This window comes from Tachysurus vachellii, chromosome 2, assembly GCF_030014155.1.
Source record: "Tachysurus vachellii isolate PV-2020 chromosome 2, HZAU_Pvac_v1, whole genome shotgun sequence".
Classification (NCBI taxonomy): domain Eukaryota; kingdom Metazoa; phylum Chordata; class Actinopteri; order Siluriformes; family Bagridae; genus Tachysurus; species Tachysurus vachellii.
This window is the reverse complement of record NC_083461.1, coordinates 35,578,872-35,604,699: the sequence shown is the minus strand read 5'-3', so window position 1 is coordinate 35,604,699 and position 25,828 is coordinate 35,578,872. Positions and strand designations below refer to the sequence as shown.

General features: G+C 41.3%; 1 protein-coding gene across 1 annotated transcript in view; it reads right to left on the bottom strand.

The window, feature by feature from the left end:
- The window catches only part of adgrl3.1 (adhesion G protein-coupled receptor L3.1), a 187,509-nt gene extending 175,220 nt beyond the window's left edge, over positions 1-12,289 (bottom strand). Inside the window, exon 1 of the mRNA XM_060864480.1 lies at positions 11,907-12,289. The gene's annotated coding sequence lies outside the window, so the exon portion shown is untranslated. The remainder of the gene's footprint in view (positions 1-11,906) is intronic.
- Between the last annotated feature and the right edge of the window lie 13,539 nt (positions 12,290-25,828).

Sequence of the window (25,828 nt, the reverse complement as noted above, 5' to 3'; positions counted from 1 at the left end):
ACTCCGGTTTCCTCCCCCAGTCCAAAGACATGCATGGTAGGTTGATTGGCATCTCTGGAAAATTGTCCGTAGTGTGTGAGTGTGTGAGTGAATGAGAGTGTGTGTGTGTGCCCTGTGATGGGTTGGCACTCCATCCAGGGTGTATCCTGCCTTGATGCCCGATGACGCCTGAGATAGGCACAGGCTCCCCGTGACCCGAGGTAGTTCGGATAAGTGGTAGAAAATGAATGAATGAATACGTACATTTAAATTTTAAAATATTAATTTAAACTTTAAAATACTATTTATCTATCCCTATAAAGAGAAAGCTGATTAAGCACTCATCAAGCGGACCAATCAATTAACAGTGTCATGCTTACGAAATTAATATTCGTATATTCGTAATATTCGGCTGCTGACTGAGAAAAAATTTCAAGATGGTCGACGCCACTCCGGCGCACAAGACGTCTTATAAATGTCTTTTAAATTGTCTCATGTTGTGGGATTTATTTTTTAACATTTTAATAATTCTGCATATTCTCCTAAAGCCACTGAATCGCGAAGCTACAGTACAGAGACGTGTTACTCGAGTCAACGGGGAAAAACCTTCTAAAATTCATACACTAGACGCTAGAGTACATAGTGCTTAGCAGAGGTGGGAGTAAGTCACACATGTGCAAGTCACAAGTAAGTCTCAAGTCATGAATGTCAAGTCAAAGTCAAGTCGAGTCTTTTTTTAATATTTGTCAAGCAAGTCTAAAGTCTCAAATTTGCGACTTAAGTCTGACTCGAGTCAAGTCGAGTCCGCCATCTCTGAGTCATTTAACTCAAGTCTGAGTCAAGTCTCAAGTCATGAATGTCAAGTCAAAGTCAAGTCAAGTCTTTTTTTAATATTTGTCAAGCAAGTCTCAAGTCTCAAATGTGCGACGTAAGTCTGACTCGAGTCAAGTCACGTGACTCGAGTCCCCCATCTCTGGTGCTTAGCATGTTATTTGGGACATTGCCACAGTCTTTAGTCACCTAAGAATAAAAGCAATTTAGCATATTTCATTAGGCAAGTAATTTCTGTCTAACTGTTCTAGGTAATGTATATTGATGAGTCTTGCTTATATATGTGTATATATGTATATATATATATATATATATATATATATATATATATATATATATATATATATATATATATATGTATGTATGGCTCGCCTGTAAATATATTTTCCTTCCTGTTTTCTCATCATGATCCAAGATGCCACGAGGGACCCAGCCATTGTGTATGAGTCTGAGTGGAATGTTCTAGACAGACAGGCACCCTTTTACAAAGCTCAAACAGATGGCACCAGCGCTAAAGAAATGGCGAGGGAGAAAGGAAAAGGGAAAGAGAGAGAACGAATCAGATGAGCAGAGAGAGAGAGAGCGAGAGAGAGAGAGAGAGAGAGAGAGAGAGAAACTGCTTCTCTCACTGCACGAGTCTCCAAGGAGCATCAGATCCACAGCTTATTGCTTAGTGACAGTTCTACATTAACTACAGAATACAATCCTGTGTTCCATCACCTCAGCAACGCTGACACACACACATATACACACTTCCGTAAACACCATCACCAACTGCCTGCAGACTTTCAATTAATTTGTCTTTCTTCAGCTCTATGAGCGATGCCAAAATCAGCACTTAAATCTCAACACACTCACAAAAAGGTTTGGTCCAAAAAAAGTTGAAGTCTACTTCAAGAACATCGTTTAGACTTGAGACGATTTAGATCGGTTCCAAAATCGAATCAGTTCAAATGTTGGTTTCATAGAAATCCATAGGTGGCTTTTACTCTGGAAGCTTAGTCTGAAACTCGGTATAATGTGGACCAGGAAGTGCAGTGTGGTACCGAACCCGAGGTTAAACATTCGGTGACTTCGGGTGAACTGAAACTGTGCCTCGATTCCCATGAATGTAAACATGTCACACTCGGACTCGGGTCCACATGCATTCAGGAAAACGACCTGGAACACAGAATACGTGAGATGCCTTACTGCACTATTATTTGAAATAAACAACAACAACAAACACGGTGAGTCGATATGGTCGTGTTCTCCGTGTGCTTTTCTGAGAAGAACAACAGGGTTCGATAGAATCAAATGAGTCTGAAACCAGACCAACGCCGCTTCGGCGCCAGAACAAACACACTTCGTTTCAGAGCACAGCAAATGTGTCTAGTGTAAAAACCCCCTTAATGACAATCTAAAGATAAACACCAAGTTATAAACTTAACGCCTATTTATGCTAGGAGAAAAAAAAACTACAAGGAGTAGTAACACTGATAAAAAAAGCATAACGTCGCTGTCGGGCGGAAACCTCGTATGTCCAAATTTGGTCAATTTCATATTTTTTCACATATCGATGCTATTGGTCAGTCCCCACGTGGGTCTGTTATTTTTACAAGTTATTAACCAATCTAAAGTCTTGAAAATAGCTTGAGCGCAAATGTCATAACTCCATTGGACACTTCAACTGTCCACCTCTTCCTCACTCCGTAGGAGAGCTTCACGGCATATTTCTCCTCAAGAAGAGTCGCAACGAATCAACACGTCTTCTGAGGTAAATGTCTTCAAAACACTGGGCTCAAAGAAAAAAAAATCTTGACCCCCGCTAGTTCTGGTGCTCGTCTGAGGACAGAAATTTTGCACAAGACAATCCACTGCAACACGGACTAAACCCTGTGCACTGCAGATAAGGTACGGCGTTTTTTTAATTAACTGAAAAGTAACGGTTTTGGAGATACGAGGATTCCGTCTGACAGCGACGATATGTTCTATGTCTTCAGCTGCTCCCTGTTCAGGTCAAACGATCTGTACATTTGGATTTTGGCACAGGTTTTAACCTAAATAATAAAACTATATAAAAAAATAACAGACCCACGTGGGGACTGACCAATAGCATCGATATGTGAAAAAATATGAAATTGACCAAATTTGGACATACGAGGTTTCCGCCCGACAGCGACGATATTTATGTTGCACTGATCGTCTGACTGTCGTGGGATATTGTTTTAGCTGGTTAAGATGCTTTCCATAGGCTGTCATGAAAAGCATTTGAATCACGATGATGATAGAAGAAGTGAAAAATTACTACCCATGAACTCTGGGTGGGAAAGATGGAATCACTTTATCCCCAGTCCATCAGACTGGAGTGAAAAATCCTTAAAACACAGCGCTAAATACCACACATCAGTCCACAGAGAGCATATAACTGGTCGATTACACAAAAATCACGAATTTCTCTGTAAATCACATTACATCAAATTGATTAACAGTCATCAGATAACACAGAGAGAGAGAGAGAGAGAGAGAGAGAGAGAGAGAAAGAGAGAGAGAGAGAGAGAGTGAAGCTGATCAGGAATACTGATTTCTCCAGATGAGCGAGTCTGTGCATTGAGGAAACGCTTTGAAGTGTTGCCTAGCAACGCTTTTTGTTAGCTAACAGATTTATATCTGAAACTATTGTTAGCAGGGGTGAAAGCTAATCACAACTGTGACGATAGCCAGGATAACACTTCTCCCCCTCAGGTGATACTGCTTCCGATACAGCTCGGTTATTTTAGTCATACGAGAATCAGAAGGTTGCACCAAATGACACTGGAAATTGCTAAGACAAAATCTTCTCTTGTGGATCGTATTTTATGCCAATTATTTGTTCTGTTCTATTTTTATTTGATCATTGCAACAAAAAATAGTTCGGTGAAATAATTGCTTAAAAAAGTGTTACTTTTTTGTAGGTTTGTTGACTGATGATTGTTTTTCTACAGCATACCATGCCCCATTTTATTCCTTCCGTAATTCAAGGGCTTCGTCTCAATCGGCTTAATAGTTCGGTAGTATTTCAGGGCACAGACTGGAGAGTCGATTATTTTGAAGGTCTTTCTTTCTGTCAATGACGAAGTCTTACCGCTGCACTGTAAAAAAATATTTTTTTAAAATCCACAATGCACCACAGAGACCAGGACGCACCGATGCACACTACAGTATGGTCCCTTACAGGAAATGACATCAAAAGAAATGTGGGACAAACCAAACTCTCGGTTTCCATCATTGTAGCACAAAAATGCTTACTTGACATTTTTGTTTTTAAATCTGCTAGCTAGCCTACGATCCTGTTCGAATTATCATGACAGAAGCATGTGTGATTAAGCTAACAAAGCTATATGAGGTATAAAACTTCAACATTTGATATCTTTGGGTTTGTACACTAACAGTTTAGGAAATTAGGGTCATATCGCAGGAAATTCAGTCATCAGTGTCCTAATAAGTAGTGAGCCAGCGTGCATATAAGTGCATACAAGTCGTGTACACGGTCTACTGATTCGTCAGAAAGGGGACTAGAGAGCTGAATGAGACGCACCCATAGAAATCCACACCGAACTGAATCACTGTCAGGTTCCAGTCATCATGAAAGAACGATTTCCTCTAATGAAATAAATGAAGTTGTGAGACGTTTAAAAAAAATTGAAGCATGTCAGCAGTTCAAACTGAAGTCATATTTCAATTTTAACCAAGCATTTCTGCTTCGTTTCTCACTTAGTCATACTGTTGACTCATTTTGATGACATCTGGACCCTGCTCTATACAGTGGCCACAGATTGCATACGTTTAGTCCTTGACAACTGAACCTAAGCACCTCTGTAATAAATCAAAAGAAGAATTCAATGCTTGGTTTATTCCTGAAAGAAAAAAAAAAAAAATACGATTCTAAAAGCAAGGCTACTATCCTAAATATACCAGGCCTGCCTTTTCCTGCCTTTAAAAAAAAAATACTCCCATTATTTAGCTTTAAATAAAGATGGCAGCTGAGGACATGCTTTCCTGTTCCATTCATTACCCTTGCAAAAAAAAAAATCAGAAAAGGAGCCATCGATCTGCCGAGCGATCAAACCTCAGGGTGATCAATCAATCACCGAGCCGTTTTATTTCCTCGACTCGAGTCCATCCCGGCTACACGCACGCAGATGCTCGATTGCAGTTAATTCGCTTTCATTCAATTCAGTCCACAAAGATGAGCTTCGCGCTTTGCTGTCAGTTTCAATTAAAGATCAGAACGTCTGACGGGCTTCACTTTGGACGAGAAAAACCAACTGATAATTCAATACGCCGTTGTTTATCTTGTCGGAGGAATTAAGGTGGGGTTTGTCAAGAAAAAAGAAACACTGGTTTACTTCGTTTGCTATGACGTGTCACACTACAGTTTATTAAAGTATATGTAAGGAGTAAAAACACTTGAGGGGAATGTTCATTCATTCATCTTCTACCACTTATCCGAACTACCTCGGGTCACGGGGAGCCTGTGCCTATCTCAGGCATCAAGGCAGGATACACCCTAGACGGAGTGCCAACCCATCGCAGGGCACACACACACTCTCATTCACTCACACAATCACACACACTACGGACAATTTTCCAGAGATGCCAATCAACCTACCATGCATGTCTTTGGACCGGGGGAGGAAACCGGAGTACCCGGAGGAAACCCCCGAGGCACGGGGAGAACATACAAACTCCACACACACAAGGCGGAGGCGGGAATCGAACCCCCGACCCTGGAGGTGTGAGGCGAACGTGATAACCACTAAGCCACCGTGCCCCCGCTGAGGGGAATGTTGTTACTGGAAAATAATCAGTGATGTGGATTTCTTTATATTGTCTCAGGGAGTTTTCCTCATCACCACCGCCTCAGGCAAAAAAAATACATTAATATTGTCAATGTTTAGCTTTCTGTACAGCTGCTTTGTGACAATGTCCATTGTTAAATGTGATATATAATTACAGGAGAAAAGAAAAAAGAAAAAGAAAAACTATGTCTTATAAAAACATCCACAAAACAAGCTAACTCCTGTTAGCACTCATACACGAAGACTTTCCTGCGGTGGAAAACCTACTACTGTAATTGACACTGGAGACTCCGTAAATAAACTTTAAATGTTAAATCTCCACATTGAAAATTTCACTTTGATTATGTTCCGCGTCCTCTGTACAAATCCCTGCAAATGAGTAAACGAGTGTCTTAATGTAAACCTGTGATCTGAATTAGTCTTAATACCACTAGAAAATCGCCAACACCTTCCGACCAATCGGATTCAAAAACCGAAACGCACTGAGGTCTGATGAGCAGAAGCTGGATATACAGTAGACCAGCTAAGAGTTCTATGTGTTTTGTTAAAAGTTACATTTTTTAAATGGTTTTGTATTCATTGGATGGATGAATGCACTTTACAGAACACACACATACACACACACTTCTATTTACGCTTAATAAAAGCGATTCATAGCATTAATAGAGTAACAATATAATTTTTTATCGTTAGTTCTTCGTCCTTGAAATAAAACCTTGTTTCAATTGTCCTTTTTGATCCTGCACAACAGGAGGTACAATTTCCCTCTCCATCTCTCTCTCTCTCTCTCTCTCTCTGTCTATCTCTCTCTCACACACACACACAATCATACTGTATGCATTCACATGTAGCATCATTGTGCTCCATTTCTGTTAGGACCAAAATAATCAAAGACCTTTTAGGTGGCCAATTGCAACACCATTGTGAACAGATCACACTCAGAGGTCTATTGTATGGCAATAACACACACACACACACACACACACACACACACACACACACACACACACACATAGTGAGTGAGTGAGTTCCTGCTGCTTCTCTTCTAACATACACCACCTCAATAGCTCTAAGTGGTGGAGAGAGATGGAGTCAGAGTGAGGGAGAGATAAAAGATGTGGTTACAATATTCATGTGAAACACTATTTCAGTACGGTGAGAATTCGCTAAACACCTAGAGCAAGCACTTAGCCGCCTGGCTACATGACAACTCCATTTACTATGGGCACGTACACAAAAAGTGCAAGCATTAGGGCATATTCCTCGAGAAAGTAGGAAGTTGCATTTTGGTCCGAGACGAAATTGAGCCTCAAATAAGGCCTCAAAAGCAAAACAAAACAAAAACAACAACAACTAGTATTTCTTATAAACAAGAAACTAAACGAGGGGGGCACGGTGGCTTAGTGGTTAGCACGTTCGCCTCACACCTCCAGGGTCGGGGTTCGATTCCTCCCTCCACCTTGTGTGTGTGGAGTTTGCATGTTCTCCCCGTGCCTCGGGGGTTTCCTCTGGGTACTCTGGTTTCCTCCCCCGGTCCAAAGACATGCATGGTAGGTTGATTGGCATCTTTGGAAAATTGTCCGTAGTGTGTGATTGCATGAGTGAATGAGAGTGTGTGTGTGTGTGTGCCCTGCGATGGGTTGGCACTCCGTCCAGGGTGTATCCTGCCTTGATGCCCGATGACGCCTGAGATAGGCACAGGCTCCCCGTGACCTGAGGATAGTTCGGATAAGCGGTAGAAGCGGTAGAAGATGAATGAATGAATGAATGAAAGAAACTAAACAAGGTCAAAAGGTTGCTACATTGGCACTGTTTGTTAACCAGTTGTTCCATCATCCTCAAAAATCTAGTTATTTAAGCAAAAAATTCTGAATCGGATCTAATGTTTTATTTCGAATGAAAACACTAATACGAGATCCCTCAGTAAGTGTAAATGATGATGTGTATTTCCGTTCCAATGCCTTACAAGTGTTTTGCAGTCATTTCTTAAACCTGACGAATTCCGGCAGTGCATTATGGGTAGAGCACACAGTCCATCGGCCGCACCGTATGAACGCTCAAAAATAATAAGACGTCTTGTTAAGATCTCAAAATGGCCGACGATCTGCTAGTAACGCAAAGTAGTTTGAAGTGTATTGTTTGGAAGAGTGAACAAAGCCCTACAAGCGGAACCAGGAAATACCAATCTATCCATCATGGGGTCAGGAAAGGTTAGAGGCAGTACCAATCAAGCCCAGTTCACAGGCTGGCACTGATTTTGAAGGCCTCTGAGAAAATAAACGCTTCAGACGAGTCTTCAAAAACATGCCTGGATGGGTTTGAACTCTGCCTGACCAGAGATATATTTTAACACGTGTTCCCTCTCAAACACACTCACACGTGTTATAACAACTGGGCCGCAAGATAAACAGCCACGGTCTGCGAAATTCCAAACGAGAAGCATTCGCTTCGGAGGTTACGGTTCTCACGTACATCAGATGACGCTGTCTAGTCGAATAAACAAGGAGACAAAAAAGAAATCAACACACTTTAGCGACTTCAGTGAAACAGCTTTCCAGATGAAATGACACCAAGCCCACATGCATCCCAAAGTTTTTGTCGGGGAAAATAAAAAAATAATGTTGAGGTAAACACACTGAGGTAAAACACACTGAGGTAAACACGCTGAGTTAAAACACGCGGAGGTAAAACACACTGAGGTAAACACGCTGAGGTAAACACGCTGAGGTAAACACGCTGAGGAAAATAATTCAGCTGGTACAGTCATTTTAGAATTTCATGATTTTCTGATAGCAAAATCAAGCAAACTTTTTTCAATTTTTCAAAATTACTGCAACTTTGAAGAAGAAGCCATTGTTTTGTATATTGTATATAACAGTACAGTGAAATTCTTTTTTTTTTCTACGTATCCCAAATTTGGAGGTTGAGGTCAGAGCACAGGGTCAGTCATGATACAGCAACCAGCCTTGCTCAAGGGCCCAACACTGACAGCGTGGCAGTGCTGGGGCTTGAACCCTGATCCTACAATCAACAAACTATAGCCTGCACCAGGAAACCACTTTTAATGCCTCTCCCACCAACATTTACTTAGAACTATTCCTTAGAACTTCTGTTATGGAAGAAGGTTGTGATGATTCAATAACATACACCATTATATTACTTCACCTCATTACATCCTTCTTCCAAACGATAAGTCGTAAAGCATAATGAATATTACTATTGATTAATATTTAATATTTAATATTAATATTACTCTCACAACTATCCTGTTGGCTGTGTTGTTTTTAAAACAAAAACGCATATACTTCTCCATTCTCAAACCGAGGTTAAAAAACACTTTACAGAAACATCACTCTGAATAGAAACATGATAAACGAACCAACGTTTCACAGTTCACATGAATTTTGCTTGAGGTCAGAGCAGCCGGTTTGGACTGGCCTTCTTATCCACTTTCTCTAGAGTCAATCTTAAAATATCCTAAAATTAATCCCAACACGTCAGTTCTAAACCGTGCTCAAAAAATTACAACTGGATTCAAAAGACAGAAACTGGAGCCATTTAGATCTCTAACTAAACTCCCAACTTTTTACTACTTCTTTATTTATTTGTTTCTGTTTAATATATACTTTGTGCCATTTAGCTGTGAATAGTTTTTGGTGAGTATTAACTATTAGTAATAGTAGTATTAGATTTCCACCAGTGGTAATTGAACATAGGTTACAGAATAATTCACTCTAACCGAAGTCTAACCCATTAATGTACCGGACAAAAAAAAACACTGTAGGATGTTCAACACAAAACAGCATTGCATTTTGTAGTTAACTAACCAAGCAACCAGTGAGCATTAATTTTCAGTGAGAGCTGATGAGTTCCAGCGTCATAAGCGACAGCGACCGTCTGCGACTAAATGTGGCCATGACAAAGTTAAGAAAAGTTCAGAATTCTGTAAACACAGAGCAACTTGGTGCAGCGTCTATCATTGGGAGCGAAAACAGTAGAGAGCTCGTGACCCGTGCCGAAGAGCATGCGCTGCTTCTCCTTCACCTCCTATGATAAAATGCAGATATACACTGTTGAATTTTACACACAAACCCCTCCATAATGTTTGACTTTAGTGGCAAATTGATTTCAAATGCTAATTGCACCAGCCGCTGACAAACGTTATTACTATGGCAGCCGTACTGATGACTTCATACTGTAGTAGTGTTGTTAATCAGTACGTGGTACTATATGTGTGAACGTAGCATTACAAAAATAAGAGTCACTTCCAGACATTTCCTGTACATCAGTCTTAATTCAACACTTGAAGTAACCGTAAGAGTGCCGGTGTTTATTCAACACTTTATGTACAGTAAGACTACACTTAAGCCACATGATATGTTACAGTGTCGGTGTGATAAACGTTATGCTAACTTTCCCATGGTTTAAAAACCTCCCCTGGTTAAGAGTTAATTCATTATTATACACTTGACTATTTCAAATTTGTTCATTAAAGACTGTGTCATTTATTATAGCGTGCTGTAGATCTATTAATTAACGCAAAAATGTGGGGTTTTGACTCATTGTAAGCGTTAGAGGCTAATCAGCACTTCAGGCGTGACTTCAAAACTGTGCATGTAGATTAGATATTCAATTCTATAGAAATTCAATTCTATATATGTTCAATTCTATAGATATTCAATTCTATTCAAGCGTGTTGTGCAACTTTAATAAGAAATCACTGTGGAATAGTCGAGGCACATGATTATATTATTTGTCTCTCTTCCTTTGTATGAGAATGACAGATATGAAGTGGCATCAGAAACGGGGCTGCGCCTCCTCTATATGGGTCACTGAGGTAAAACACGCTGAGTTAAAACACGCTGAGGTAAAACACGCTGAGTTAAAACACGCTGAGTTAAAACACGCTGAGCTAAACACACTGAGGTAAACACGCTGAGTTAAAACACGCTGAGTTAAAACACGCTGAGGTAAACACGCTGAGGTAAAACACACTGAGGTAAACACGCTGAGTTAAAAAACGCGGAGGTAAACATGCTGAGGTAAAACACACTGAGGTAAACATGCTGTGGTAAAACACTGAGGTAAACATGCTGAGGTAAAACACACTGAGGTAAACATGCTGAGGTAAAACACACAAAGGTAAACACGCTGAGGTAAAACACGCTGAGGTAAACACACTTAGGAAAACACACTCTGTTCATGGCACATCACATCGATGAGAATGACGACGATAACGCAATAAAATGCCTTTATAGGCGAACACGACGACGAAAAAAGTGTCAGGCACGTCGTTATTAGCCCGTTAAATCAAGGTCATAGGGTTTGTTTGATAGGGAATGAGCGAATAGAAATGATGTCACGTGACGCGCTCTATCGAGTCTAGATGCGGAAGTCATGGTGCTTTTATTATATTTAACTCCTTACGCGGTCCATACCAGCACACTCACATAAAGAGAGAGAGAATGTATGTGTGTGTGTGTGTGTGTGTGTGTGTGAGAGAGAGAGAGAGAGAGAGAGAGAGAGAGAGAGTGTGTGTGTGTGTGTGAGAGAGAGAGAGAGAGAGAGAGAGAGAGAGAGAGAATGTGTGTGTGAGAGTGTGCGTGTGTGAGAGAGAGAGAGTGTGTGTGTGTGAGAGAGTGTGTGTAAGAGAGAGAGAGAGAGTATGTGTGTGTGTGTGAGAGAGAGAGACAGAGACAGACAGAGAGAGCGTTTGCGCGCGCGTGTATGTGTGTGCGTGCGCGCGTGTATGTGTGTGCGTGCGCGCGTGTATGTGTGTGTGCATGTATGAAGTCAAAACGAGGCGCTGGACATCTCCTCGTGTGAAAGACTGAAGCTGCGGTGGCCATCAGCGGTGAGCCATAAATGAACGACGCGCTATGAGCGAGTTCCCTATGATAAACAAATGAAGCTTATCATTTCATCATTATGTCAAGAACTGCACACACACAAAACATGCGCTCGCGCCCTGGAATACACACACACACGCGCAGAACGACGCCCATTAAAACACCGCGCACGACACCCAGTGAAGCAGCCTGTGTCAAATAGCCCTCTCTCTTTCTCTCCACACGCACACACACACACACACGCACACACACACACACACACACACACACACACAATCCTGCCGTCAGTTCTACAAGCGCTCCCATAATGCCCACTGCAACACATGCATCATCCACACATCTTCTCCATCTGACTATTCCATCATTAATTAGTTGCAGATGTATTAGATCTTAATCATTAGAGTCGTCAGGGGAACAAAAGTCTTACCACATCTTAGAAACCACAGCAGGGGCTTGAACAAGCCGCGCGCAATGAACCTTGAATCAGTTTGGTTTTTTCTTCTTCTTCTTCTTCTTCTTTTTATTCCTGGAGCCAAAAGACTCTCCTCCGATTGAGACTGGAAATACTTCAGCTTGAGGTTTTGGTCTCCCTGCTGTGCTGTGACCCTCAAAGCCGCTTGGAGACGCAAAGACGCGTCGCGTGGACCGACGTTCAGCGCGTATCCAGCAATGGTTATTTTGCTCGCGCTGCCAACATCATCTTCACCATCATCCTCCCGCAACGCTGCGCGAGCTGACAGCACAGACAGAGAGAGAGAGAGAGAGAGAGAGAGAGAGAGAGAGAGAGAGAGTGGAAAAGCACAGTGATGCTCGACTTGACTCTAGAGGACAGGAAGGAGAGCGAGAGAGAGAGAGAGAGAGAGAGAGAGAATAGAGGGAAACAAGGAAAGAGAGAGAGAGGGAGGGAGGGAGGGAGGGAGGGGTGTGTGAATTTCAGAATGACTGCCTTTGTGGATGCAGATACGTGGCGCCCTCTGACGGTTGCGCCTGCGCACTGCAGCCCCCATCGACCTTGCGTTCACCTGCGTTATGTAACACCTCTAGACCCACAGCCATTTATGAACATCTGGGGGCCTTAAACGGTACATCTTAAGACATTTTTTGCTAGTCCCCACACTTTCTGTGTACATTAGAGGCTGGATGGTGAACGTGTGTGCAGAGGTGAGGTATTGTTCGCAAGCTTTCACAGGGCCCTGTGGTAATTAAATAACGTCATAATGTCTTTTTTGTAATAAGAGTATACACTCTGTGATCCTTTCATCAGATACTATAAAGGTGGGTGGTGTTAGTGGATAGAGTTGCTGCCTTACAGCACCAGAGTCTATGTTTCGATCGTGTTTCGATCATGTCTCCATGTTCTCATGCCTCTGTGGATTTCCTCTTGGTTCTTTGGTTTTCCTTCCACCTCCCGAAACCATGGCAGTACAGTAGACATCCTAGCTGTGCTGAAGTATATTGTGCTAGGTGAGGACATGTGTGCATGGGCTAGCGTTCCATTCAGGACAGATTCCTGGCTTTCTAGGCTGTTCCTAATCAGGATAAAGCAGTTACTTAGGTTGTAGTTGATGACCTACTATATACATATGCAACATTATGGAATGTAGCAACCTACCGTATATATTAATATTAGGATGGTGCCCATGCAGCATGCTGACAGGGCAGTGCTGACAGTGTGTGTTGCACTGGTATAAATCTCCAAGGCTTCGTTTGAAGTGTCACTGCTGGTTTGAGAAACAACCAGAAACCTCTATCAAGCAGCTGCTCGATGGGCAAATAAATAGCACTTCTAAAAGGATGATTATCGCAAATCGTGTATGCAAAATATACAAAAGATCTGTACAGGGTGGGTGTGTCTATTAAATTGGCCAGTCAATATACAACAATGCGGCTAAGCCACAAACACTCACATACACCAGCACCATGTCAATGGCTGTACAGAGAACAGTCCAGAACAGGTCCAAACTGTCAACGATGGACCTTTAGTCATCTCTTTTCATGGACGGATGGAGTATCTGATAAATTGGCCAACGAGCGTAGATCATTAAGATTGTCCCCAGGCATTCCCACTATATGAGCATTTTCTGTAGAGAAGGATCAGCAGAAATGACAGGGTTGCCTGGCTCTCTATTTTTATGCCAAATTAGGATTGTCTAAAAATACTCTACCCATCATCCTTTAGGGCAGTTAATCAGATTGAATTCTAATACATTGACTCAGTCAAAGCAAAGTGTAGTTATGTTGGTGATTTACAGAAGGGTTTCTATTGTAAGATATAATGAAAAGATTAGGAGAGGAAAGTATGGATTGGATCATGTCCACGCATCATAAATGTGGATGACTCCTTTTTACAACGACCAAATTTTATGGGTCGGTTTTAGATTTTGGTTTTTTTTTGACATATTTTTAGGATGGAGGTTTCCTAAGACCTGGCAACCCTGGTTAATGATATTGGATCACTGAAGAAAACCCACTTCATATATCAAATACTACGCTCTAAAAATATACTAGATAGCAGCCTATAGTGGGGTTCAAGTGTAATAGTCTCTGGACTTTATTGGTATTTTGGTTTGAGGCTATGTTGTTATTAATGTCCTCTTTGCCTCACTGAAATCTATCATGAGCTTCTGCTACCTCTGTTTTCCACTAGATAGCCAGGTCTCACACTAAAGGCTTGGCAATAACTAAGCTGTAGGTTGAGCTTCAGTTGTTGGATTTTCACTCAAACATCATTGAAGATTTTAGATATGAACACAGTATCACTATACTGTATCTGTGTGTTGTCGAGGAAGTAGCTAGCTACATACAGCAAGACTTACACTACAGTACGTTCACGCTGCAAGTCTCCAGTACTATGAAGTCATCAGTAGGTGTACCTTTTGCTGGTTGTCATGGCAATAACGTTTCTCAGTGGGTGGGGCAACTAGCATACCATAGGAGATGACGAGATGACAGTCTTCACTCCCATTGGTGCACCAAGTCACTCAATATTTGCATAAAGTTAAACTTTTCTTAACGTCTTTGACGTGGCCACGCCTACATTGTGTCGCCGTTGCTCGTGTCACCGGAAGTTGCCAGCTCTGAAGGTAGCATTAGATATCTGACGCACCTTAGGTCTGAAGGTTGTTTGCTTGGAATGAAGCATCAATGTTGTAGGTGCTACTGTATAAGCGTGGCCAAAAGAGCTAACTCTGAGACCTCAAGCACTGTCGAAAAGATTCTTGATCTTTTCAAAAGATTTTCAATGCAACCTGATGTACAGTTCCACCTTTTCTTACCATAAAGGCTGTGAGATTAATTGGTTCCCTACCTCCCTACATCATTGGCACAAATGGTTACATTGATTTCATTGACATTTTGTGTGTGTGTGTATATGTGTGTGTGTGTGTGAGAGAGAGAGAGAGAGAGAGAGAGAGAGAGATACATTGTACATACAGCTGAAGTAAAATCAGTAAGTATAAGTAAGAAGTAATTATTAATCAGATAAGTAACACAGTTTCAGGTTAAAAATGATTTAATGGGGAATTACACAATTTTAACATCAAAACATGGCATTTTTGAAACTCATGTTGTGTTTAGGTCATGTCAGAAAGCTCGTATTTATGAGCTGAACGCACATAAACGCCACCACAAACTCGTAATTACGAGTCGGGAGTAGTGCCAGTCTTGTCAAGGCAGGATCTACAGATTCGGCGTCTGTATTCGATGGTAAGTCAGCTGTAATTGGATGTTTACTCGTCTCATGAGCTGATTTCAGTTCATTTCAGTTATTATTCGTTTGGTTGATGCAGGCAGTTACTGCAGTTACTACAAGCAAACTGGTTCACATTTCAACACCTACAGTATAGGAGAGAAATTGTTCATTCATTCATTCATTCATTCATTTTTTACCGCTTATCCGAACTACCTCGGGTCACGGGGAGCCTGTGCCTATCTCAGGTGTCATCGGGCATCAAGGCATGATACACCCTGGATGGAGTGCCAACCCATCACAGGGCACACACACACACACACACTCTCATTCACTCACGCAATCACACACTAGGGACAATTTTCCAGAGATGCCAATCAACCTACCATGCATGTCTTTGGACCGGCGGAGGAAACCGGAGTACCCGGAGGAAACCCCCGAGGCACGGGGAGAACATGCAAACTCCACACACACAAGGCGGAGGCGGGAATCGAACCCCCAACCCTGGAGGTGTGAGGCGAACGTGCTAACCACTAAGCCACCGTGTCCCCAGAAATTGTTCAATTACTATATAATATGTAACAGTAATATTTACAGTAGCTTCTTAAACCGATCGAAAACGAAAACATAAAAACACAGCCAATGCACATTCTATATTTGCTAGAATAGACTTAAAAACTTCGCAACGTATATCTTCATCTCCACCTCGCTCCGATCAAAGTCATTTTTATTGTTGAATATCAGAAAACAGGCATGTGACCTGGTTAAAAATGAGTCAACTCACCTCCGGGAACAAGATCTACAACAACAGTGTCAAGGTTTTAGTATTGAATTAGCGGATATACCTGTGGTACAAATGTGGTACAAATAATTCTCTATAGAACCTTACATTGCACTCTCAGTTGATTATGATTCGTAAATAGGATTCTTTATACAGATCAATTTGGAAAGGTCCATTAAAGAGCCCAATGGAGCTCTGGGAATCAAAGTTAGATCGTTCTTTTTAAAGGGAGTTTTTATTATAAAATACAACAACATTGTGTTATGAAATAATTGTAGATTGATAAGAGTCGAAACTCCTCACTAGCTTTGAAATGGTTGAAATAGCTCCTGGTCATGTAAATAATTTCACACATTCTGTAGTAACAATAGACGGACGGACGGACGGACGGACAGACAGACAGACAGACAGACAGACAGACAGACAGAAAGACAGATAGATAGATAGACAGACAGACAGACAGACAGACAGACAGACAGAAAGACAGACAGATAGATAGACAGACAGACAGACAGACAGACAGACAGACAGACAGAGAGATAGATAGATAGATAGATAGATAGATAGATAGATAGATAGATAGATAGATAGAAAATGAATAGATAGACAGACAGACCGCAGTCAGAGAGAGATGAATAGATTAATAGATAAACAGACAGACAAAGACAGATGAAAAAATAATAGAAAAGGTGATTTCATTGATTTTTTCGGGGGTTCTATTGTCCAAGCAGAGAACCCCAGGATTCTATACAGAATCTTTTTGCTTTTCAGTTTTTTTTTACTAGTGTAATATATAAAATCCTCCCAGGAAAGTCAGAAGCCATTCAGTCACCACTGTTCCTCGAACCGTAGAACAGAAGAGCAGCACAAATGTTGGAGAATATTCTGTGAGCGAAAATATTGAAGTGAACTAGTTTTTAAAAGCAGACGTCTGTCTCGTTCTTTGTGCTGCACAAGCCCACGGGAGGTGTTTTTTGCCCTGTAAAAATAAACAAACAAACAAACAAACAAACAAACAAACAAATAAATAAATAAAACACTAAAATAAAGCTGTGAGCGTGCAAGGAAATATGATTTTAATAGAAAAAGGTAAAATTAAAAAAGTCCTTCAAAGACGGTTATTTCAAGCTCTGCAATCATAATACAGTCTGCTGTTCTACAGTCCACGATGTTTTCATTTTGTGATCTCGCTGTATGAATAATACAGAGACTTAAATCTGTCGCATACATTAAATGAACATTAATCATTTTTAGAACCTAATATTAGTATAAGAGACAGTGGGAACCATCACAGCAGGCGCATTGTGTGTTTGACTAATAGACCAGGAGAAGAAGAACGCTAATGTCCTACAGGCTCGAACACATCAGACATGCACCACGACTTCTACACACACACATTATTAATTTGTGCAGTTTTGCCCGGACAGCAAGAGGAACCTGAGGTCTTTCGAGGGAAGCAGGGGGTAATTCTAAACACATGCAATTAGCAAAATTACCAGAATTTTTACTCGTTCTTCGTTTATGAGGAACGCACATTCTGTACGTCGCCTATTTCTGATTCACATAAAAGCAACATTTTTATTTTACATGTGAGTTGTGAACATTTCAAAACGATTAGCCTTAGGCTGTGAACGTCGGCGTGAAAAATGGTTTAAATGATTAAGCGCTATTCGCTAGGCTTAGATCAATAACACTGGGAGTTGCCCTGTTAAAATGAGTCCCCCTCGCTGTTCTCATGTGTGTGTCTGCCCTTCACTGTGTGCATCCTGCCCTGCCTAATTAACCACTGGTTTCACATCGTTTACAAACCCAATACACTTTAAGGGATAAATACAGGGCCTTGCAAAAGTATTCATACCCACTGAACTTTTCCACCTTTTGTCACGTTACAACCACAAGCAAAAATGTGTTTAATAGATCAACACAAAGGGGGGCACGGTGGCTTAGTGGTTAGCACGTTCGCCTCACACCTCCAGGGTTGGGGGTTCGATTCCCGCCTCCGTGTGTGTGGAGTTTGCATGTTCTCCCCGTGCCTCGGGGGTTTCCTCCGGGTACTCCGGTTTCCTCCCCCGGTCCAAAGACATGCATGGTAGGTTGATTGGCATCTCTGGAAAATTGTCCGTAGTGTGTGTGTGTGTGAGTGAATGAGAGTGTGTGTGTGTGCCCTGCGATGGGTTGGCACTCCGTCCAGGGTGTATCCTGCCTTGATGCCCAATGATGCCTGAGATAGGCACAGGCTCCCCGTGACCCGTGTTAGTTCAGATAAGCGGTAGAAAATGAGTGAGTGAGAGAGATCAACAAAAACTGGCACATAATTGTGAAGTGGAAGGAAATTGATAAATGGTGTCTAAAATCTTTTAACAAATAAATATCTGAAAAGTGTGGAGTGCATTTGTGTTCAGCCCCTTTTACTCTGATACCCCTAGCTAAAATCCAGTGGAACCAATTGCCTTCAGAGGTCACCTGATTAGTAAATCGAGTCCACCAGTGTGTAATGTAATCTCAGTATAAATACAGCTGTTCTATGAAGCCCCAAAGAACACACCAGACAGGTCAGGGATAAAGTTGTGGAGGAGTTTAAAGCAGGGTTAGGTTCTATAACTATATCCCAAACCTTGAAGATCTCACAGAGTACTGTACAATCCATCATCTGAAAATGGAAAGAGTGTGGCACAACTGCCAACCTACCAACACATGGCTGTTAACCTACACTGACAGGTCGTGTAAGGAGAGCATTGATCAGAGATGCATCATGGTAACTCTGGAGGAACTGCAGAGATCCACAGCTCAGGTGGGAGAAACTATTGATGAAACTACAAATATGGCCTTGATGGAAGAGTGACAAGAAGAAAGAGGTTTGTGACAAGCCATGCTGGGGAACACAGCAAACAACTTGAAAGAAGGTGCTCTGGTCAGATGAGATCAAAATTTAACTTTTTGGCATTAATAAAAAATGCTATGTGTGCACTTAACACACCATAACTAACATGAAACATGGTGGTGGCAGCATCGTGTTGTGGGAATGCTTTTCTTCAGCAGGGACACAGAAGCCGGTCAGATGTAAATTTAAAGGCAAACTTAGATGAAAACCTGTTAGAGTCTGCAAAAGACTTGAGACTGGGGAGGAGGTTCACCTTATAAGAGGAAAATGAGCCTAAACATACAGCCAGAGCTACAACGGAACGGGTTAGATCAAAGCATATCGTCGCTGTCGGGCGGAAACCTCGTATGTCCAAATTTGGTCAATTTCATATTTTTTCACATATCGATGCTATTGGTCAGTCCCCATGTGGGTCTGTTATTTTTACAAGTTATTAACCAATCTAAAGTCTTGAAAATAGCTTGAACGCAAATCTCATAACTCCATTGGACACTTCAACTGTCCACCTCTTCCTCACTCCGCGGGAGAGCTTCGCGGCATATTTCTCCTCAAGAAGAGTCGCAACGAATCAACACGTCTTCTGAGGTAAATGTCTTCAAAACACTGGGCTCAAAGAAAAAAAAATCTTGACCCCCGCTAGTTCTGGTGCTCGTCTGAGGACAGGAATTTAGCGCAAGACAATCCACTGCAACGCAGTCTAAACCCTGTGCACTGCAGATAAGGTACGGCGTTTTTTTAATTTCCTGAAAAATAACGGTTTTGGAGATATGAGGATTCCGCCCGACAGCGACGATATTCATGTGTTAGAATGGTCCAATCAAAGTAAAGACCTAAATCCAATTGGGAATTGCAGACTTGCAGCTGTAATTGAAAGGTGGTTCTACAAAGTACTGACTCAGGGAGGCTGGTCTATCAAATGAAATCCCAATAAAATACATTTTTTTGTGGTCAAAAAGTTCAGTGGGTATGAATACTTTTAAAAATAAAAATTGATGAATAAATGATAAATAACAGTTCCTCAGAGGTTATTTTGGACGGTGAAGCTTCACGCTTTCTATGAACAGGTTCCGTCTGCATTACCAACAGAAACCTAAAAATAGCTCCATTAAAAGGTTACCTCGGGTCATCGGTAAACACGGATCAATAGTGGATATTACCACTAGAGTAATTACTGTAAGCCGCAGATTTGGAATGAGACACGTCGTAGCCAAAACCCTGTTCCATACACGTACGTCGAACATCGGTACAGCTCTCATAGAAAGTCAGTACAGGCGTGTCGTACTTCACCGGTCGGAGCTGTAAATCGACTTTTTGTAAATCAGACATTTTCAATCTTATGGTTATTCGAATAATCCTAAACCCTGGTGTTAGCTTGAACGAGTTTGGTCATTCTCCTTTGTCCTTTCTCATCAACACAGAATTCACCTGTGAATTGTTCACCTTCATTGAACACCTTCAACTGTTTTTTGGACCATTCTGTGCAGAGAATGTTGTTTTTCTGCTGTTTTTGCACAAACTGTCCAACATTACAGCCGTTTTTGTACATATTGTACAATATCTCAGCCATTTTGCACATACTATACAATATTTCAGTCATTTGCTGTTTTTTGCACAATTCTATATATTATCCCAATGACCTGCTGCTAAGAAACTGTGTTCATTCTAATGTTCATTCATTCATTTTCTACCGCTTATCCCTGGACGGAGTGCCAACAATTTTCCAGAGATGCCAATCAACCTACCATGCATGTCTTTGGACCGGGGGAGGAAACCGGAGTACCCGGAGGAAACCCCCGAGGCACGGGGAGAACATGCAAACTCCACACACACAAGGCGGAGGCGGGAATCGAACCCCCAACCCTGGAGGTGTGAGGCAAACGTGCTAACCACTAAGCTACCGTGCCCCTCATTCTAATGTTACTGCACAAAATATAGTTTGAACATTCAGTATTCGCATACAGTATATACACTGGTCCGCCGGCGCTGTTTCTGTTACTGTTTATTGTCTTTTGTGTATTGCATTTTTTGTACTTTTTGTATTGTCTTGTAACTTTGTGTCTGCACTGTCTTGTCTGTCTTGTTTGTCTTGTCCTGCACTGTCTTGTCTGTCTTGTTTGTCTTGTCCTGCACTGTTTGCACCAGGATGCACAGTTGCACTTTATGTGGCAAAGACTACTTACATGTCCTTAGCCCTGTCTTTGTTTTATGTAGCACCCTGATCCTGGAGAAACGTTGTCTCATTTCACTGTGTACTGCAACAACTATATATGGTTGAAATGACAATAAAAAATCTTCTTGACTTGACTTGGTTGTGAAACTCCCAGGACTTCAGCAGGTACTGAAATACAACCAGATTATCTGACACCAACAACCATGCCACGGTCACTAAGATCTTGTTTATTTTGTCAAATTCTGATGCGGGATTTGAACCTATAAAATGAGTGATCCGTATAAAGTGGAGGGTGAGTGTGTGCATGAGTACAGTTTTTTATCTTAGTTCTTAGTTAAATTCTATAAAGTAAAAAATGAACCCAATGAACTGGGGACAAAACTGGATTCAAATGGACACTTTGATGACACTCTAATTATTAAATCGACCAATTTTTGTAACCGAACGGTCAAATATACAGTCTGCAGAACTGATTCTGAATTATGGGATGGTTTAATATGAATTCGGACTGGTACGTCGGTGGTAATACTAATTTAATAATAACCGAACACCTTTGTGTTAATGACTCATATGCAGATTCACAGCCTGCCATCACCACACATATATTCTACCACTAATAAGCACAGTATCGTTTACCTTCGGCGTCCTCTGCACGACATTAACAGAAACCATCATCGGGATTTGCTGAGTTTCCATTTCCATCTATAAAGGAGAACCTCGTTATACGGACATGAATGGGATTCATTTGGAAATGCAAATCCAATTGTGAAGCATCTCTTCAGCTGGCTGAGTTCAAAATGTAATTAAGTCCAAAACCTCGGGACCAAGTGGTCAGGTCCAGACAGAGTAGGAAACTAACAGGGACTCGAGACGCCATGCAGAGTCAAGCACTTACAAGCAGTGGCCATTAAGATTATGGATCACTGTAAAGGAACGTCCATTAGCAGGTAGGGTCGAGAGGCTAAATCGCTATTCATGGCCAGTGCGAGGAGTGATGGAAGGTTGCCAAATAAGCATTTAAAATACATTTTGGTCCCGCTGTTGGATATTATGTAGCGTTAACACTTGAGCTTTTGTCTGTCTTATTACATTTAAATTTTCTGTGGTACAGATTTTCAGTGTAAATGAGTCCATGAAATTGCATTCATGTCATTTTTTTTTTACTTCCATACCTTACTGATTTTATCCCTCAGTTTTCACTGCATTTGAAACCAATACAAAGTCTCATTGGATTTATTATTTGTTTTTAATTCCTAGCACCAGGCTACAGCTCTGACCTTCTCTGTGCTCCTTCTACATATACAGCTTTAGGATTTCCAAAGCAGTTGTTTTTTTTTAACCATCGTATCGAACTTAAATGCGGTTTAAAGGTGACGAGGCTTTTTTTTTTCCGTTCTTGCTCTGAGACTGTGGAACACCCTTTTTATAAGTGCATCTCGTATGGTAGGTAGATATTTTTAGTAGACATCAGCAACGCTAATTCCTCTCCACTGCTTCTCTTTTTCTACCCATCCCGAGGCATCCAGGGATTTTACCAGCTCTGATTGTCTTCCATGTCATGAAGATTTTTGACCTTCACTGAGAAGAGACCAACCTTGTAAGGATCCTGAGGCATCTAAAGATGTACCAGCTCCAGTTGGATTCTGCTTCATGAAGTTTTTGGACATTCTAAAGCCCTATTCGGACGGGATTAGTTTTACGTGGGGACGTGGGGGTAAAGTAATTATTACCAGAGGTTCTCGGTGATTTTAGTCCCGTCCGAATGTGCCACCTCGGTAATCATTACGGACTAAAGCCCTATTCGGACGGGATTAGTTTTACATGGGGATGTGGAGTAATGCAATTTTACCTCAGGACGTCTGTAATATTAATTGTAATTAATTGATAAAGAATTTTACCGTACATATTTACAGCGGGTCTATTCGGACGGGATTAGTATTACCTGAGGTAATTTTTCCGGACCTTTTTACAGAAGGTAAAAGTCGCCATAATCTTTACTGACCGTAATGATTACCGAGATGGCACATTCGGACGGGACTAAAATCACCGAGAAGCTCTGGTAATAATTACTTTACCCCCACGTCCCCACGTAAAACTAATCCCATCCGAATAGGGCTAATGTAAGTAAAGATTACGGCGACTTTTACCTTCTGTAAAAAGGTCCGGAAAAATTACCTCAGGTAATACTAATCCCGTCCGAATAGACCCGCTGTAAATATGTACGGTAAAATTCCGTCATTTCCTGTTTAAAAGTAGTTTTTGGCGCGTTTTGCAAGCATGGAGGCGCTTGAAGAAGCATTCGGTTGCGTTGTAGGTGGTGGGCCAACTTTGTGGCAAACCTCCAGTGTTTTCTGCATACCATTTAAAGCAAAAAGAACATGATAACAGGAAGCAACGTCATACGCACATGACGACAAGGAGGTTACTGTGGTGCATAAAGCGAGTTATCCCTCCCACTTCTGCTAGTTTTACTGACATGTCTTGTCCCGTGCGAATTGGCCAATTAATATTACAGACGTCCTGAGGTAAAATTGCATTACTCCACGTCCCCACGTAAAACTAATCCCGTCCGAAAAGGGCTTAAGAGGAGATGCCAACTACAGGACAACGACCTCCTAATCAATGCAAAATTATCAGACTGTATATTTAGAATCACACCCTCCAGTGTCACCCAAATAAGCATGAGGTTCACTTTTGTGTCTGGTTCCTCTCAAGGTTTCTTTTTCCTCGCCACAGTTACCTCAGTCACCTCAGGCTTGTTCATTGGTGATAAATTCAAACACATTTAAATATAAGTCTAATGTTTATCTGGATTTTTTTGTATTATATTAATCTTTGGTTAATGTTTTCTGGAGGTCAATTTCACACCAAAGTAAGACTTAATCTGCAACGGTTTGTTTAGTAACTACATGTGGGTTTCCACTAACCTTTGGCCATATCCATCCATTCATCTTCATTAGAGCTTATCCTTCACATGGTCCCAGGAATCTGTGAGTCTATCTCAGGGGATTTGTGGTACAAGGCATGGGACACACTGAACTACACACGCACACTACGAACAATTTAGAGATGCCAATAAACCAACAATACATGACTTTGGAGTAGGAAAGGAAACTGGAGTACCTGAAGGAAACCCCAGAAGCACATGGAGAACAAGTAAACTCCACACACAGAGGGAGGACACGGGAAAGGGTATGGGATAAGGGTATCTGAAGAAGGTTTGGGATGAGAATTATAGGGAGAAGGTTTAAGATGATGGTATGGGATGAGGGTATGAGATAAGAATATGTGATGAGCGTATTAGATAATGGTATGGGATGAGGGTATGAGAAGATTGTATAATGTGAGGGTATGAGAAGACAGTATAACATGAGGTTATGGAATAAGGGTATGAGATGACGGTATGAGATGAGGGAATGGGATGATGGAATGGGATGGGGTATGAGAAGAGGGAATAATATGAAGGTATGAGAAGAGGATATGGGGTGATGGTATAAGATGAGGGTATTAGATGATGGTATGGAATGAGGGTATGAGAAGAGGTTAAGGAGTAAGGGTATGAGATGAGGGTATGAGATGAAGGTATGAGAAGAGGGTATAATGTGAGGGTATGAGAAGAGGGTATGGGATGAGGGTCAAATATGAGGGTATGGGATAAGGGTATGAGAAGAGGGTATGGGATGATGGATATAAGATGACAGTATCGCATGAGGGTAACACTGTTGCAGGAATCTGTGAGTCTATCTCAGGGGATTTAGGGTATAAGGCATGGGACACACTGGAAGAGGGTATGAGATTAAATGATGAGATTATCTAGATTTCTTTGGCAATAAGCAAACAGAAGATTATGGCTTAGATAAATAGCTGACACTATTAACACATATGTTTTATAGTTTTTTTCCAACCAATCTGTCCAGTTTCCTCTAATCTCTCACAATAACAAGCTGTTTCATACTGCAGACCCTTTGCTCATAGGACGTTCTTTGTTTTTTTCACACAATTCTTTGTAAACACTCGAGACCGTTGTGTATGAAAATGACAAGAGATCAACAATTTCTAAAATACTCAAACCAGCCTCTCTGGCACCGGCAACGATGCCACGGTTAAAGTCAGAGTGATCATATTATTTCTTCATTCTGATGTTTGATGTTAGACACGAAGTGAAGCTCTTGACCTGGGCTGAATACTTTCATGAATTAAGCTGCTGCCTCACGATTTACTTATTAGATAACGTCAAGAGTTTGCAGCAGGTTTTTTTTTTCTTCCGAATAAAGACGGTGAATTACAAACAACTGTTTTCAAGTGATACAGAATGAATTTCTATTACCATCGGAATGATATTATTCATTGGGATTTTATTAGTTGACATATTAATTCACTTCTAATTCCTCCCACCTTAAAAATGTCCTTTCTCCCACTCCAGTCTGGCTCCTGTGAGACCTGTGACATTCGTGGTTAAGTGTAGCAGAAAGCGGTGATGTCAATATCTCTGGCGTAAAGGCTGATGATGTAACACTCAAGCTCCACCTCTGAAGAATGCGGTTCCTCATCACCAGGGAAACCGTGAATAATGACCTCATGCCCCCTGTTGCCCAGCAACAGGAAAGACGAGAAGGGCAGGTGCAGTGTTACCATTTCCCTAACTTTGTGTGTGTGTGTGTGTGTGTGTGTGTATGTGTGTGTGTGTGTGTAACAGAATAAACCTCTGGCTTGCTCATTAGAGAAGAAAATACATTTTTATTTTTTTCTTCCTGCATAGCTGCTTTGAGACAATGTGCATTGTTAAAAGTGCAATAAAAATATAACTGAATTGAACTTCACAGTAGCCT